At 43.0% G+C, this 16,796-nt stretch overlaps 1 protein-coding gene across 14 annotated transcripts in view; it reads left to right on the top strand.

Annotated features, from left to right (window-relative positions):
- The first annotated feature begins 6,571 nt into the window (after positions 1-6,571).
- Positions 6,572-16,796, top strand: part of nrxn3a (neurexin 3a) — a 427,764-nt gene continuing 417,539 nt past the window's right edge. For 5 of the 14 annotated variants that reach the window (XM_036954483.1, XM_036954489.1, XM_036954490.1 and 2 more), the window contains exon 1: positions 6,574-6,830. The gene's annotated coding sequence lies outside the window, so the exon portion shown is untranslated. Of the gene's footprint in view, positions 6,831-16,796 lie in introns of all 14 variants that reach the window. The other 9 variants (XR_005037682.1, XR_005037684.1, XR_005037683.1 and 6 more) reach the window with 3 other exon arrangements.

The following is a 16,796-nucleotide window of genomic DNA, read 5'->3' on the forward strand; positions in this document are numbered from 1 at the left end:
ACGGGGCTGGTTTTCTTTTTGTAGTCCGTGATTGACTGTAGACCCTGTCACATTCCACTCGTGTCTGAGCCTTTGAATTGCGACTCTACTTTGTCTCTATACATGCATGTTTCCAGTCGCCTTGCCCTGATTAAAAGCAGTGTTTCGCACTTTCAGTTTTGCACGAATTCTGCCATCAATCCACAGTTTCTGGTTGGGGAAGGTTTTAATAGTCGCTGTTGGTACAACATCACCGATGCACTTGCTATTAAACTCCGAATCAGCGTATACATCAATGTTGTTGTTCGACGCTATCCTGAACCTATCCCAGTCCATGTGATCGAAGCAATCTTGAAGCGTGGAATCAGATTGGTCGGACCAGCGTTGAACAGACCTGAGCACGGGCGTTTCCTGTTTTAGTTTCTGTTTATAGGCTGGGAGCAACAAAATGGAGTCATGATCAGATTTTCCGAAAGGAGGGCGCGTCATATGGAAATTAGAGTAACAATTGGTAACAATTACCAATATTGAAAAATTGTAACCTGCACTTGTATGCTGATGATACTGTTGTGTATGCTATTGCCCCCACGGTGGACCAGCCTCTATTCAAACTACAGTTTGCCTTTGTGATATTACAGAAAAACATTTGTAGTGGTCCTATGTGTAGCTGGTGTAGGGAGTCAGGCGTAGGACAGCAGATATGAGTAATCAAAGTACTTTACTCAAAAAATACAAATATACAAGGCAACAAATGATAGCCCACAAACATGGATCGAATTACAATAAACAATCACTCACAAACACAACATGGGGAACAGAGGATTAAATAATAAACAAGGAATTGGTTGAGTGAAGCCAGGTGTGATAAGACAAAGGCAGAACAAATGGAAAATGAAAAGTGGATCGGCGGTGGCTAGAAAGCCGGTAACGTCGACCGCCGAACATTGCCCGAACAAGGAATGGGACCAAATTCGGCAGAAGTCGTGACAACCTTGTTGATCTGAAATGTGTATTGAACGCAGGTAAAACTAAGTGTACGTTGTTCTCTAAAGAGCATAAAAATAACTAACGAACTAACTAACGAATAACTAACTAAAATAATGATTTTAGCATAATACAGTGCATTCGGAAAGAATTCAGACCCCTTGACATTTTGTATACATAACAGCCTTATTCTAAAAGGGATTTAATAACACGTTTTCCTCATCAATCTACACACAATACCGAGTAAATTCAAAGCAAAAACAGGTTTTTAGAAATGTTAGCAAGTGTATAAAACCAATCCAAACCGAATTACCTTTTTTACATAAGTATTCAGATACTTTGCTATGAGACTCGAAATTGAGCTCAGGTGCATCCTGTTTCCATTGATCATCCTTGAGATGTTTCTACAACTTGATTGGAGTCCACCTGTGGTAAATTCAATTGATTGGACATGATTTGGAAAGGCACACACCTGTCAATATAAGATCCCACAGTTGACAGTGCATGTCAGAGCAAAAACCAAGCCACGAGGTCGAAGGAATTGACCGTAGGGCTCCGAGACAGGATTGTGTCGAGGCGCAGATCTGGGGAAGGGTACCAAAAAATGTATGCAGCATTAAAGTTCCTCAAGAACACAGTGGCATCCATCACTCTTAATAAATGGAAGAAGTTTAGAACCACAGAGACTCTTCCTAGAGCTGACCGCCCGGCCAAACTGAGCAATCGGGGTGAAGGGCCTTGGTCAGGGAGGTGACCAAGAACATGATGGTCACTCTGACAGAGCTCTAGAGTTCCTCTGTGGAGATGAGAGAACCTTTCAGAAGGACAACCATCTCTGCAGTTCTCCACCAATCAGGCCGTTATGGTACAGAGGCCATATGGAAGCCACGACAGGCACATGACAGCCCGCTTGGAGTTTGTCAAAAAGCACCTAAAAGGACTCTCAAACCATGAGAAACAAGATTCTCTGGTCTGATGAAACCAAGATTGAACTCTTAGGCCTGAATGCCAATCGTCACGTCTGGAGGAAACCTGGCACCATCCCAATGGTGAAGGTAGTGGTGGCATCATCATCATCATGCTGTGGGGATGTTTTTCGGCGGCAGGGACTAGGAGACTAGTCAGGATCGAAGGAAAGATGAACAGAGCAAAGTACAGAGAGATCATTGATGAAAACCTGCTCAGGACCTCAGACTGGAGCGAAGGTTCACCTTCCAACAGGACAACGACCTGGGATAAGTCTCTGAATGTCCTTGAGTGGCCCAGCCAGAGCCCGGACTTGAACCCGATAGATAGAACATCTCTGGAGAGACCTGAAAATAGATATGCGGCGATGCTCCCCATCCAACCTGACAGAGCTTGAGAGGATCTGCAGAGAAGAATGGGTGAAACTCCCCAAATACAGGTGTGCCAAGCTTGTAGCGTCATACCCCAAAATACTTGATGCTGTAATCACTGCCAAAGGTGTAAATGGTCTGAGTACTTATGTAAATGTGATATTCCGTTATTATTTTTTATTTGCAGACATCAATCTATTATGTGTAGATTGATGAGGGGAATATTTTTTTAAATACCTTTAAGCTAAATAGTAGAATGCAGATTATTCAGTCAACGCTCCTATCAGTCCTAGACTATGGCGACATCCTCTATTTAAACGCAGCTGCTACTTCATTAAAGCTGTTAGATGCAGTTTATTATAGCACACTACACTTTATTATGGGTGACAATTTTAGTACTCATAACTGCCATCTCTACCAGAAAGTTGGTGGGCCCTCTTTGATGTCACATAGGTTGATACATTGCTATGTTTTCATTTAAAAAGCACTTTTACAAATAGTCACACTGTACCTATCATCTTTGCAAAACTTTAGACATACAAGTTACCACACGCGGTCTCAGGGATGGCTAACTTTCGAAATTCCTTTGGTCTCTACTGAGTTAGGTAAATCAGCTTTTCGCTTTCGTGCACCTTGTTATTTATACTTGTATATTGTAGTTATATTTTGATGTGTGTATATTCTGTAATTTATGTAATTCGGGGCTCATCTGTAAAAGGACCTTGGTCTCAGTATCACTCCCTGATAAAATAAAGGTTAAATAAATAAATAAATATATTTTTAAATTACAGCCCTAAGCAGAAGTAGAGGGCAGTGTGTCATGCCGCCCCCTGGGTCCTGCAGTAAGGCCACACAATCTGGAGGCGTGGGCATGGTTAGTCCCTTTGTGCCAGAACACACCCACCCACCTTCCAGCCCACCCAGACACATGCACAGGCACGCACAGAGACGTGGGATGTTTTTAAATTGATTTTAAGAAACATATTAGTATCAATCATTGAACATTGAATTGGTTTTCGGTAAAAACGTAGGCCTAATTGTGTTTTTTAATAAGTCTATTGATGCACCCAAGCAATCTAAGTAACATAATAAAAAAAATACCCATCGTAATCCATCAATTTAAAGTAGAGATATGTTGCATGAGCTCTGTCTCAATCTACCTCATTCGCCAATGGCGGCCTTCTGCATCTGTGGTGGAAGGTGTATGAGCTACAGCAGTGTTTGTCAGACCATGAGACATTCCCGAAAATCGGTCTAGTCACTAAAAAGTCTGTAGTGACCGAATGGTTTGGCCTACAAAAATCTACCCTATGGAAAGATAATTCTCACACGAACACAATGGTGTTCTCTGTTTTGCTCTACGACCCTCATAAGAATCTAAAAGTAACAAGGTACTGGTTGAATTTTTTATTTAAGAATGGAGGTAGTTTTGTGCCAACAGAAAAAAGGTGTCAAATTTGAATCCAAAAAACAAAATATTTTCTGAGCTTTCTTTATATCTCCTAGATTAAGGACAGACACTTAAACCTTATTCCTCATGTTCTATTTGTTGACTCTGTTTTGCCATTTATTAATGTGTTATTCAATGTGTTTCTATGGGCTATAGAAGTAAAGGTCACCCCCCGAGCCTATATGGTAATACATATCCAAACATACAGGTCCATAATTATTGGCAGCCTTGATAAAGATCAGCAAAAAAAGACTGTATAAATAAATTATGCAAATACTGAGCAATATTGTTGCTTCCACTAGTCCTGTGGTCTCGAACAGTCATTCTGATTCCCATTTAAAATAGCCTTTTGAGGTATTAAAATATAATTCATAATATTTTTGAGGTGATAGAAATGCTCAACATTTTAAAAAAGTATGTTTTTCTTTCATGACTAAATACTAGGAAGTTTGAAAAGACAGGCTGAGTGGACAGGGAGCTTATATTCATGAGCTCGCCTTGACTGACAGCTCTTTGAAACGCCTATGTCAAGAAACTTGGATGCAGTGTTGCAGTAAAATCATGTCACGCAAATTTGGTGACACGCAAAGCAACCTAAACAACATTGAATTAAAAAAAAAAAATGAATCTCTTGTTTGGCATGACTCTTGCAGTTCACAGCAGCACTGATAGATGTGTTGACATGACAATTGTATCAGAGTTTTGAGTGACCCTTCCCCCCCTTTTGTTCCATGCTGGCTGAAGACCTAGCTAGCCAGTAACTTGCTAACAGCAGACACAGATGAAAGGGGAGACATATAAGTGTCTTTGCCATAGATGTAAACTTTTAATTAAATGTGCTGACCCTACAGTTACATTTTGGACCCAGTAGAGTGGCTATCTAACTACAGTATATAAACCACATCCCTCTGCAAGCATACCTTCTCTGGTGTTGTTTACAAGGCAGTACTTATTTAAATTATGTAAGAGAATATCATGTTACCATTGGTGTATTATCATTAGAGTTAGGGTGAAGCAATCCTATCCCCTTAATAATTCTGCCCCCTGAATCCAATTGTTTAACATGGGGGTGGGGACCTGTAACTTTCTGATCAAATTTGATCAATATAGAAGCAACAGTAATTTTTCATACTTTGGTCATCATAGTTTTTTAAAATCTGGATTCATCCAAATATCATCCAATTGAATGAAAAACATGATTTGGACTGTTCATGACCTTTAAGGGCAACACCAATATGAACATTTTAGCCAAAAACCTGGTTACCTCTGCCAAGAGGCTGACTCTTGGCCCCAAGACAATAACATCAAGCACTAATCCAAATCCATAAAGAAATGGTTAATTGACAACAAAATCAAATATACAATACCTGGGCCCCATGCTGCACAGTATTTGCCAAAGAGGGGAGATGCTGCTAAGCTAACATGCTTACTGTGACTGTGAGAGTGTTTGTGAACCGGCGCAGCCGCTCAGCAGATCCATCCATCATGGCCATGGAGCTTTGGAGCGGCTTTGCTCTGCCGGCCAGCAGAGTTCGATCCATGGCTGGGGCCGAGGTTCAATTAAATAATCCGCCAGGTTTGTGATGGATCATTTGGGCTATGGGTCTATGTCATGTTTAACACCTGTTGTTCGAGATATTATGGTTGGGCTAAGAGTAGGTCTAGATGCTGAACTCGTGCTTGGTATTAGCCTATGACCTCCATACTCAACTGGACCACATATTATTTTTTTTACTCGCCCAGGCTTCGACCCCTGGTATCATATAAACAAACATACGACATGGAAGAATGCATAGAACTGCAGGAAATTAGATTTAAAACCGCAAAATGTTCTCTCCGCCAACAAGAGGGGTGTGAACCGTTTGGAGTCGCAAACGGATAAATTACATTATCCATCTGGACCTTTTCCACCTAGGAAATGTGTGTGACTGGGCCTTTTAAAAAATATATGTTTGTCTGTGTCACTCTCCGTTTTAGAATAGCTATTATCTTGTCGATTGTGACAAGGCCTGTGCTTTCCATGGTCCTGCTCCACGTGGTGTTCTTTTGAGTTCAGCTCTGAGGTTGTAGGCCTGCCTCATGCTAAAAGCTTGCCTCTCCGTAGTCTGAAGTGGCTTCCACTCTGCTCTACTTCATCAATATAATTCAATGAAATTAACATCTATTCAATTATTTTAATCTGAATTACTTTATTCATCCATTTATGAGGCATTGTCAGAGCACTGATCTGCACTGAAATAAAGGCAGGATAGGTGAAAGTAATATGGCGGAGGCCGGCTATGGAGGTAGGTAGCCTATTATTATTTTACTCACCTGTCCCGTTCTATGAGATCAGTTGAAGGAAAAAGGGGCCAGGAGAGAAATCTTCCACAGTCTATTGAGATCCACCCACGTGTCTGGAATATGAAAAAGCGCAGCGCCAGGCGCTGGCAGTTTCATCCAAGTGTCTCAGTTTTATACAAAACGTTTATTTTTCAATGTTTTAATACAAATAGGCTATGTAGGCCTATCTGAAGGTGCGCTTTGGGTTTGCGCATCACTTTGTAAACCATATAATTGTCAGTTAAGGAAGAAATGAGTAATTAGGCAACTTTTCCGCATTACTCTGTTTGTGCAACACAGCTATGCAAATATTACCGTCTCTACCAATTTTTTAACTGTAGCCTATTCCAGACACACACGCCACGGCATGCTCTGTGAAAATCATGCCTTCACTGCTGTGTCTCTCCCAGACTACGCCTTTAAATGGGGCGCGCGCGGAGGTGGTGCTGAGGAGAGACCAGGAGAGGGCGGACCCGTGCGAAGTGTGTGTGAACATCCCGAGATCGGTCGCCAGTCGCACGGATCGAGCGCGCGGCTCTTGTGATGCACTGTAGCGGAGACAGACCGGAGAGAGACAGAGGAAAGAACAGCCCAATAGCCCGATTTAACGGGTACTGTGTCAGAAGTCGCGCTTTAATCGGCACCGTGTTTATTCATTCTACTCGTTTTTTTTTTTTTTTTTTAACCGAACCTGGATTTAAACATTACCGGAGTTTATTGTCGGATTATTAAGCATTGGATATTATCCCATAACTAAGGTCAGTCGTGCTCTATTTTTACTTGCCAAAAGGCTCCTCTTGTCATGACTAGCAAACATCCAAAATATAGTTCTAATCGTTCCTTCCGAACACATTTGGATTGGAATGGGGATGTTAAAGTAGACATTTTGAACATGTTTGTAGTTTCGGCTGTCGACAGTCTGGAACAAGTTGGGACGTTGAGAACGTCGACATGTGGTCAATACTACCTAATCATAAACTAAGCATTGCACTATACTAGTAATTGACTGGAAACATAATGACATCGACGAATAAGGTCACTTTTGCTGCAGGGTGGTTTACGGGTAGGCCTATAAATGGGGCATTCCGGCCATGACGGCTCGGGTGATTCTCTGCCCATTCCCCGGTCAACGAGGCCAGGGTGACAGGCATGGACAAGCCCCGCGGGACTGACAGAATTACGGTCACATCGCTCAGCTCGTGGCCACAGGCAATAGTTATAATCGGAATGATTCATCTTTTATAAAACACAGAGCATTATAGGCATCATAACAAGCAAAAATGACACTAAATAAATGCTTGCTTAGGCTACGACTCTCTTCCAAACCACGCATTTAGTTATCGCCTGAAAAGTAGCTTTGAATAATGGATACAGGGGTGTCCAGTGTCTTACGACCGCCAGCGTGCATGGGGCTATTTTAAAATGTCTATGACGGTTCAGAGTAAACAAATTCATTTAACGAACCGGTTCTGCATAGTCAGGGAAAACAACAGATGGGTTATGTCTAAAATAAGACAAAAAAAATATGTATGTTTTGATACTGTGAGATAAAAGACAATTCAGACATGGGAATGCTGCTTTGAATTTGATATGGGGACATGACCTTCTATGTTCCATTGATTGCCCCTACACTGCAGACACCATAATGGAGACCAGACATTTGGCCTCCCCTCCAACCTTTTCCCTCTAAAATTATATTATTTTACAGATGAATTCGTGTATGCTCATTTTAACGAAATAGACCCATCTCCATTTAGAATATCGTGGAGAAGAAAGCATTGTTGTCTTCGTATGGACATTTTTTTCCACAGATATGGGTTGTTCATTTGTAGCAGATAAAACATACCATACAACCGGAAACAATAATATAACACGTTAGAGTCAAATATTTATCATCAGGTGAGTCTGTATTTGGATTGTAAAAATAACGCAGGAAACGTGTTATTTTTTTTAGACGGCGGGTAGAATTCGTTCCCTACGGAATCAAATGAGCTCGTGAGCTCTGCAGAACGTCGAGGGAGGGTGTTTTTAGGGTGCTGGTGATCTCCATGAAATCTGACATGTATGAACACGCTGGTGTTTTTTTCTTCTTTGAAATTAACCATGTAATGCAGCCAATCTCTCACATTTTAGAAGAATGCATGTTGGATTTGAGATTATCAATATCTAACAGCTCACAAAAAGAGACGACAATTTTGCAGTAGAAATATAACGCCACTATTATCGCCCTGCATCTTTGTTTTAAATCATGCATTTGAACACCATTTATAGTTTCATGTTTTTGTCTTGAATCAGGAATAGATCAATTACTGTAGGAAAATCATGTAAGAGATCACAAAATGGTGGTTAAAATTGTCACGTTTTGACCTCATGATTTTTCTCCAATAAAGGTCTGATCAGCACCTTCGCCAGTCATGATGAAATAGTTATAAAATCCACTGCAATTTGCCAGCAGAATTGGTGACGTTTGAAGTTAATTTATCATTGTGGCACACGTTCGATGTTTGGGATTTACAATGTAATAGGCTTAGTGAATACATCAGAATGCAGGGAAAACTCCTTATCAGGCTTTTTCAACGGGCAGAAATGCCTCAGAAATGGGCGTGACCCCTGTGAAATGCGTCTCTTTTCTCACACAGCAAGCAAGGCCTAAAAGGTAGCAGCAGTCCAATGCACTACTATAGAATTATAGTTGAAATAGAGATTCTATCAGTGTTTTATTTTATTGGTACATAAAAAAAACATGATTCACCATTTAATAAGAAAACAATATTTTATCTAGATAAAATGACGTTTTTTTCCCCCCACAAAATATACACTTTTTTGTTTTACGTTAATGTTTTCCACGGATATTATTACACCCAACTATTAGGCCTAAATGCCCGTTAAATAAAATATGATAGCCACTATAAAAATACATATTTGTGTTATTAAATAATTTAATGAAAGTAGGCCTAGGCTAATCGACATTTCTCCCATTTAGGCCAACACAGAAAGACACAAGAAATATGAATTCAATATTTAAGTGATGTAGGCTATGCGGTCGTGCTATGCGCATTCCCTGCCTTGCTCCTGTGGTTATTGTGCGGTTGTGTGATTTGGCTGTACTGTCTGCGGGGTGCCGGGCGGTGGTTGGTGCGTGGTTTAATTTGGCTGTCCTGCTTTCTGGGCGCTGGTTGGCAGGCGATTAACTGCTCTGACAAATCAACCGAAAACGGCCAAGGGCTCTCAAGGTAACGTTAATCCGTATGGGCGGGAGAGGGGGAACAATATTACTCACATAATAGGCTACTACTCACAATATCATTGAGGATGCTCCTTTTTCCATATAAATAAATACAAAACAGAGTTTCAACGTTTTTTTTTTCAATTGTATGATGATTCTAACAGATTTTTTGACGCAGATTAAAAATGTCCTATTATGTTTGTCTGAATGCGTAGGCCTATTTCACACGAAATGTAATGTAGTTCAAATAATAACATATTTAACGGGCGTGATTAAAGATGCGGAGGGAGGAAAAATATTCTCCGGTTGTAGAAATTGCGTCATGCCTTCCTAAATAAAACGACGTTCAACAGCTCACAGTAATTTCATGCTTCTGAGAAAGGCCCTGCAATTTCATCTAATTCATTTTGTACAGGCCTATTTGTTGTGTGAGTGTGTGTGTGTGCGTATGTGTGCGTAAAACTACACACACACACACACACACACACACACACACACACACACACAAACAAAATTGAGGGTGCAAGAGATTATATAGTAAATGTAAAGCAACATACTAACAATTATAATAAAAACAATTTCTATTGCACCATTATAACAAATATAAAATAGATTTTTTTACTTTTGTCAAATGAAAGGTGTTTACTATATGTTCTCTGGGGTGCATGCTGAGTCTTCCCCTACTATGCAGATGTTACTACAGAATGAGGTATGGTAGAAGTAGAGTAGTGAAATGATCACCGACATTATTATTCATAGTATGTCTATACATGCATGTAGACATGGGTTAGCATTGGTTGTGTGTGTGTTTGTGTGTGTGTGTTGCTGCAGAGTGATGTAATGCAGGTTAAGGATTATTTGAATTAGATAAATGAAGATAAAGATCAACTATATTAATTTAAACAGGAATTTTCTCTGTGGTGTGAGGACTGGCCCAGCATATGCATTAACTGTGTGTGTGTGTGTGTGTTTGGCTGAGCAAGTGTTGCAGTAGAGTGATGTAATGCAGGAGACGGGGTGTTATTAATCGTTTAGAACGATAGATAAATCAAACAGGGTTTTTCTTGGATGCAGACCTCGGTTGATTGCTTAGTGTTGGTAGCATCGTTGCAGTGTGTGTGTGCGTGTGTATGTGGCAGCAGTATATTGCTAGCAGTGTTTGTGTGTGCGTGGGTGGGTGTGTATGTGTGTGTGCGTGTGTGCGTGTGTGTGTGTGTGTGTGTGGCAGCAGTATATTGCTAGCAGTGTGTGTGTGTGTGTGTGTGTGTGTGTGTGTAGCAGTGTGGGGGTGATGTAATGCAGGAGAGAGGTGCTGCAGCAGAACGGCTCTCCCCTCCCTTCCGTCCCCCGTCACCCAGAGGAGGTGTGTCTCTGTCTCTCTTCCTGCAGAGAGCTGAATGCCCACTCTCTCTACCCATGCTGGGCACCGGGCTGGACTCATGGCTCTGCCCGTCTGGCTGTGGCCACTTGTGCCCACTGAAATACTACAATACTTAGGGGGGGGGGGGGGGGGGAGTATTTTTCTCCCTATACTCCCTTTTTTATGGTGAAACTGGTGAAATCATGTCCGTTTGATCATATTCTAAAATTGACCAATCTGTCAATTTTTCCCTTCTTCTACCCAGGCTGTGCACCAATCTGCACCTATGTCTCTGCCTGTCTGTCTGTAGCTGGTAGGATATATTAACAAATGGATCCCCCCCTCCATTTTTTTAGATCACAAGTGTGACGAAATTGGATAGGTGTTAGCAACATGGTGGGGAACTTTGCCTCCACCCACTCAATGCTGTAGCATGAATGATTATTTAGGCTGTGCCTGTTTGTCTGTACCTGTCTGTGTGGCTGTGTAAATACTGTTACAAATACATTTCCTTCCTCCCTCTCTCCCCCTTCCCTTCTTTCCGTCGCTACTTTCTCATCCCATTCTTTCTTAATAATAATGATGTAACAAAACATAGTATGTGTATTATTTGGTCTGTATCTGGTCTTATTCATTGTAATTGCTGATGTCGGACACAATTGAGTAAAGTGTGTTGTTTAGTCTGTGCCAGCCAGTCTGTACAAATAGACAAATCCTCCCTCTCCTTTCTTTCTCCCCATCCCTTCCTTTGCTCATCACTGAAACTAAATTGGATAGGTGAGAACAATTTAGGGGGAGCCTTGCTTTCCCCCAATGCTCTTAGATTAGTCATTAGACAATAATGATTTAGACTGTGTCTGTTCACCAGAAAATACATCCTCCCCTCTATTAGTCTCTCTCTTGCTCTCTCATACCCATCCCACACACATGACTGGTTTAGTTCTGGCTTGCCGTATTGGTGGTGATGTCATCCACACACCGTTCCAGGACTGTGTACCCCCTCCATATCAAAGAGAGAGAGAGAAAGTGTGTGTACTGCAGGGAAGCGAAGGTGTGTGTATATTTGTGTGTGTAGGTTGGCAGCAGGGATATAAGTGACTCACTGTTTATAGGGTGTGTGTGTGTGTAAAGTCTGCGTGGAGGACGAGATGTTTGGTGGAGGACTGGGAAATTGGAGAATCTCACAGTAAAATGTGTGTGTGTGAGAGAGAGAGAGAACGCATCCTCCTCTTCTGTTATATCAGCTGACTGCCACAGAGGACATTTTGTTCCAGCATCCAGAGTGTGTGTGAAGCCACGGCAGTGTGTGTACTCAATGCACCTGCAGTGGTACTAGACACATCAGTGAGGTGTGTCTGTTTGACAGTCAGGGCCAATGAAGAGACCTTATTAACATGGCTCTCTCAGATTCCCTCCCCTGCCTTCCATCCCTCCGCTTATTGTTTTCTAATGGGAGGCCAAACCCCGGCTGCTTTTGTCCCTGTGTGTGTCTTCCCTGTGAGGAGCGGCGGACTCCTATCAATGGGAACAATGGTCCATGCAGTTTAGCCTTTTAACCCCTGCCCATCCACCTGCAACAAAAGAACACACGCACACACACACACACACACACACACACACACACACACACACACACACACACACACACACACACACACACACACACACACACACACACACACACACACACACACACACACACACAGCAGGGAGAAGGTGTGTGGGCTACTGCCAGGGTGAAGTATCAGTTACGAGACCCCCCCCCCCCCCGCCCAGTGTGTTCCGGTCCAGTGGGCCCATGCTGACTGCTGGGGCCTTTGTCCTGTGGTACCGAGCCGAGGGCTGAGACTGTTGGCAGGGACACAGGGTGCCTATTAGGTTAGATGCCTATTCGGTTACCCTCTGTATGAGGCGGTGGAACTTAACCCTGCTTATTGTTATCGTAATACTTGAAGTCCCTCTCAACATGGGGGAGAACTATAGCTGCGTTTAACTGGCCTGGATAGGTATACTAAACCATACTGGGTAGAAGCCAAACTTTCTATGTGTGTGTTCCTGGTGAGTGTAGGCTACTGTAGATATCTCTGGTCGTGGGGCAGGCTGCTGATGGCCAGACGCTGGCTTGTCATTACATCACTACAGTGTCACAGAGCAGCATATCCCAGCGATGACACACATCAAGCTGATATGTCAGCAGGGATTTGACTGTGTGTCTGAGAGTAGCGCTGGCGTACTGTACACCCTGTCTTCTATTTGGGTTGGGGAGCAGTGGAGACGGTGGTTCTCTCACTCGCTTGCTCTCTCTGTCCATCGATCTCAATTTCTCTGTCTTTTTCGTTTCTCTATCTCTGCATTTTGGAGTAGTGCAAGCCTATGGTTATCTAGAACCTTATCTGTGTCTCAAGATAGATGGAAATGTGGGTCAACTTAGTGTGTATTTTGTTACCTCGAGGACAGCTCTCATGAATGAATCCTAAAAGGACCTGGCATAAACTGTTACATCTCATTAAAAGAGAACTCCACCCTATGTTTTGGTATTTGTTTAATTAGTCAATTGTTGATATAGTCCCAAAATACAGAAATCTGGCCCGTAAAAATGCATTTTCAGTAGGCTAGCCTAGAACAGATTGGCGATAGAATGAAACACAAACATTTCTAAAGAAATTACATCAACCAGACCCTGAATCTTGTGTTTAATATTACAAAACTCAATGTTTGATGGGACTAACGATCGGATAGTTAGGTTAGGAAACATGTTAGCAACAATCTTGACGCAAAGAATAAGTTCACCGGGGAGAAATGGAGGGAATTGTCCAACACATGGTCACATGGTCTCTCTAGACGTTGTACCTGTTTAGGCATTGGGGTCTCTACTGTCTCTGGCCCTGCGTATTTAGGTCTCTAGTATTCTAGTGTCTCTCCTTCCTTTGTTTTGTGGTTTCTCTCTGTCCATCTGTATGGTGCAGTCAGCAGAAAGCCCCGTTCATTCCCCTGGCCATCAGATAAGGGCCATCTCTGCTGGCCTGATTGATAGTCGGGAACTGCCAGCAGAATAATGGTGCTAATTTTCCTAGCAGATGACAGATAGGGCCTAGACCTTTACAGAGGGAAAAAAAACTGCCACTTTTAATTAGGTTTGGTGACTGGTAATTGTATCTCTAACATCAGATACAATGAATTATGCACACAGATCCTGCTATTTTATTTGTTATGGTTCAATAGTACAGTATTTGTCTGTGTTTCCAAATGGTCATGTCTTCACATGTCCTTAGCAGCTTTTAGTGATGGCTCATTTGCAAACGTACGTCTCTTTTTGGTGAACTACGAGAATCGCATCGGTAAAAGAGTCGTTTATTTGGCTCCCTGATTTGCATAGTGCTACTTAACTGCTTTTTTTGTTGTTTTTTTGCTTCAAACAACGATTATCTGCATAGAAGTAACAGTCATTCTCTGAAGGTGATGAATCCTTACTACAGAAACAAAAGTGAGGAGAGCGTTTCATTCGGGGCCACGAAAATGTTTGCAGTTTGTAAAAAAATATATCTTGTTTGAACACGCATATCACAATCTTCAAAATCTGACATAATGCATAGTAGCCTACGTTTGCTTAGCGATTAACCGAAATGTCTGTTATTTTTTGGGTTTCAAACAACTAGCCTAATTGACGGATGTCGGTTCAGTTATTTGAATTCCATAATCTTTTTTTAGGGAGCTCAATGCTCATTTTCTGACTGCAGTTTCTATAGAGATAAATCACATAAATCAAGTCCGAACTGTGTGATGTAGTTTCCAACAGGCCAACATTCTACATAGTTTGGCGTGCCTACTTGTCCGGAGACAGAGAACCACAGATTATCCATTATATCAGAGAGAGAGAGGAAGCAAGGCCCAGCTCATCAGGTTGTTTCGCCCACCAAACAAGGAGATTTCGTATGGTGAAAAAAAATGGTTTATTTGCTGCGTGAGGTTAATTGGATCAAATAGAAGTTTCATAATGCTTAAGTTAGGAGTGTACTGATATAAGTAGGACACGTGACATCCCGACAACTTTGAGAAAAAAACACTTGGCCATGCATATTCATAGCATGAGGCTAGTAGCATAGAATTATTATTATTTTTTTAAACATTAGTCCTTTAGCAGCCACTCTTATCCAGAGCCACTTACAGTAGTGAGTGCATACATTTTCATACTGTCTTCGTACTGGTCCCTCCATTGAATACAGTTGCTTGATGTCAACAACTCTCATCGAATATTCAAAAAAGGATTACAATAATGAGATACATCCACCAATCCAAAGAAAGGATAGGTGGCAGCCAGACAGCCTGCCATGATGCTGTGTGGACAACGTGTAACGGCCGTTGGTGGAAGAAGGTGAGGACCAAAGTACAGCGTGGTACGTGTTCGTAATTTTAATGGTAAAGCTGAACACTAAACAAGCAACAAATTAACCACCGAAACAGCTCCGTCAGGTGCAAAACACACAACTTTGGCAGCTCCTGACAGGAGGGCGACTCTGGCAGCTCCGGACAGGAGACAGGCACAGGACTCACCAGGCTGGGGAGACCTACTGGAGGCCTGGTCCGTGGAGGAGGCACAGGATAGACCGGGCTGTGTGGGAACACTGGAGATCTGGTGCGTAGCCTTAACACCACTCTTCCAGGCTGAATGCCCACTCTAGCCCTGCACGTGCGGGAAGCTGGAACAGGCCGCACTGGGATCTCCTGGCGAACTGGGGAAACCGTGCCTAGAGCCGGCACAGAATATCCTGGCCCAAGGAGGCGCACTGGAGGTCTGGAGAGCAGGGCTGGCACCATCCGTCCTGGCTGGATCCTCACCCTAGCCCGGCAAATGCGGGGACCTGGAATGTAGCGCACCGGGCTCAGAACGCGTACTGGAGATCTGTAGCGCCAAGCTGGCACAAGACGTGCAGGGCTGGGGAGGCGCACAGGAGGCCTGGTGCGTGGGGCTGGCACAGTCTTCACCAGACGGCTAGCACGCACCTCAGGACGAGTAAGGAGAGCTGACTCAGGTGACATCAAATCGAGGACACGCTCCGACGGGCGAATGTCGTGCCTCATGCACCAACACAGCAGCTCTCTCATTGCTGTCTCCTCCAATCTCCCCATCAACTCCCTCACTGTTTCTGCTTCACTTCCTTCGCTCACCTCCAATTTCACCCCATAGCACAGGGCCTGACCAGTCCCATGCTCGCCACGGTAAGCACAGGGAGTTGTCTCAGGTCTCCAACCTGACTCTGCCACACTCCCCGTGTGCCCCCCCCCCAAAAAAAGTTTTGGGGCTGCCTCTCGGGCTTCTTTGCCAGCCGTGTTCCCTCGTAGTGTTTCCGCTCAGCCTTAGCTGCCTCCAGTTCCTCCTGTGGACGGCGATACTCCCCAGCCTGTGCCCAGTGTCCCTTGCCTTCCAGTATCTCCTCCCATGTCCATTTCTCCAGATAGCGCTGCTCCTCCTTACCACGCTGCTTGGTCCTTTGGTGGTGGGTAGTTCTGTAACGGCCGTTGGTGGAAGGAGGTGTGAGGACCAAAGCGCAGCGTGGTACGTGCTCGTCATTCTAATGGTAAAGCTGAACACTAAACAACAAGCAACAAAATAACAAGCTCCATCAGGTGCAAAACACACTAAACAGAAAAAAAGTATGGTTCTCAATCAGAGACAAAGATAGACAGCTGCCTCTGATTGAGAACCACACCCGGCCAAACAACACAGAAATCCAAAATTTAGAAAATGAACATAGAATGCCCACCCTAGTCACACCCTGACCTAACCAAAATAGAGAATAAAAACCTCTCTATGGCCAGGGCGTGACACGACTCCCTTTGTTTGTACGGAGAGACATGTCTCTTGTCAGTAAATCCATAATCTTTGATTATATTGACCAGATACTCTAGTGGCCCTATAACAATGAAAATACATATCTTCAAAAATGGAAGGCAGTCAGGAGGAGACAAGATTAGGTTGAACCATTCTAACCAACGAGAGGGCAGATACGCGTGTGAACAACAGGCACAACGGTTTCCACTAGTTACCACAGCCACAAAGTCTGAACTAACTTTAGGATAGGGTTAGGTTTAAAATCACATTTTAAGAAGATAAATTGTAGAAATAGGCGGGTTTATGAC

This window comes from Oncorhynchus mykiss, chromosome 19 (assembly GCF_013265735.2).
Source record: "Oncorhynchus mykiss isolate Arlee chromosome 19, USDA_OmykA_1.1, whole genome shotgun sequence".
Lineage (NCBI taxonomy): Eukaryota > Metazoa > Chordata > Actinopteri > Salmoniformes > Salmonidae > Oncorhynchus > Oncorhynchus mykiss.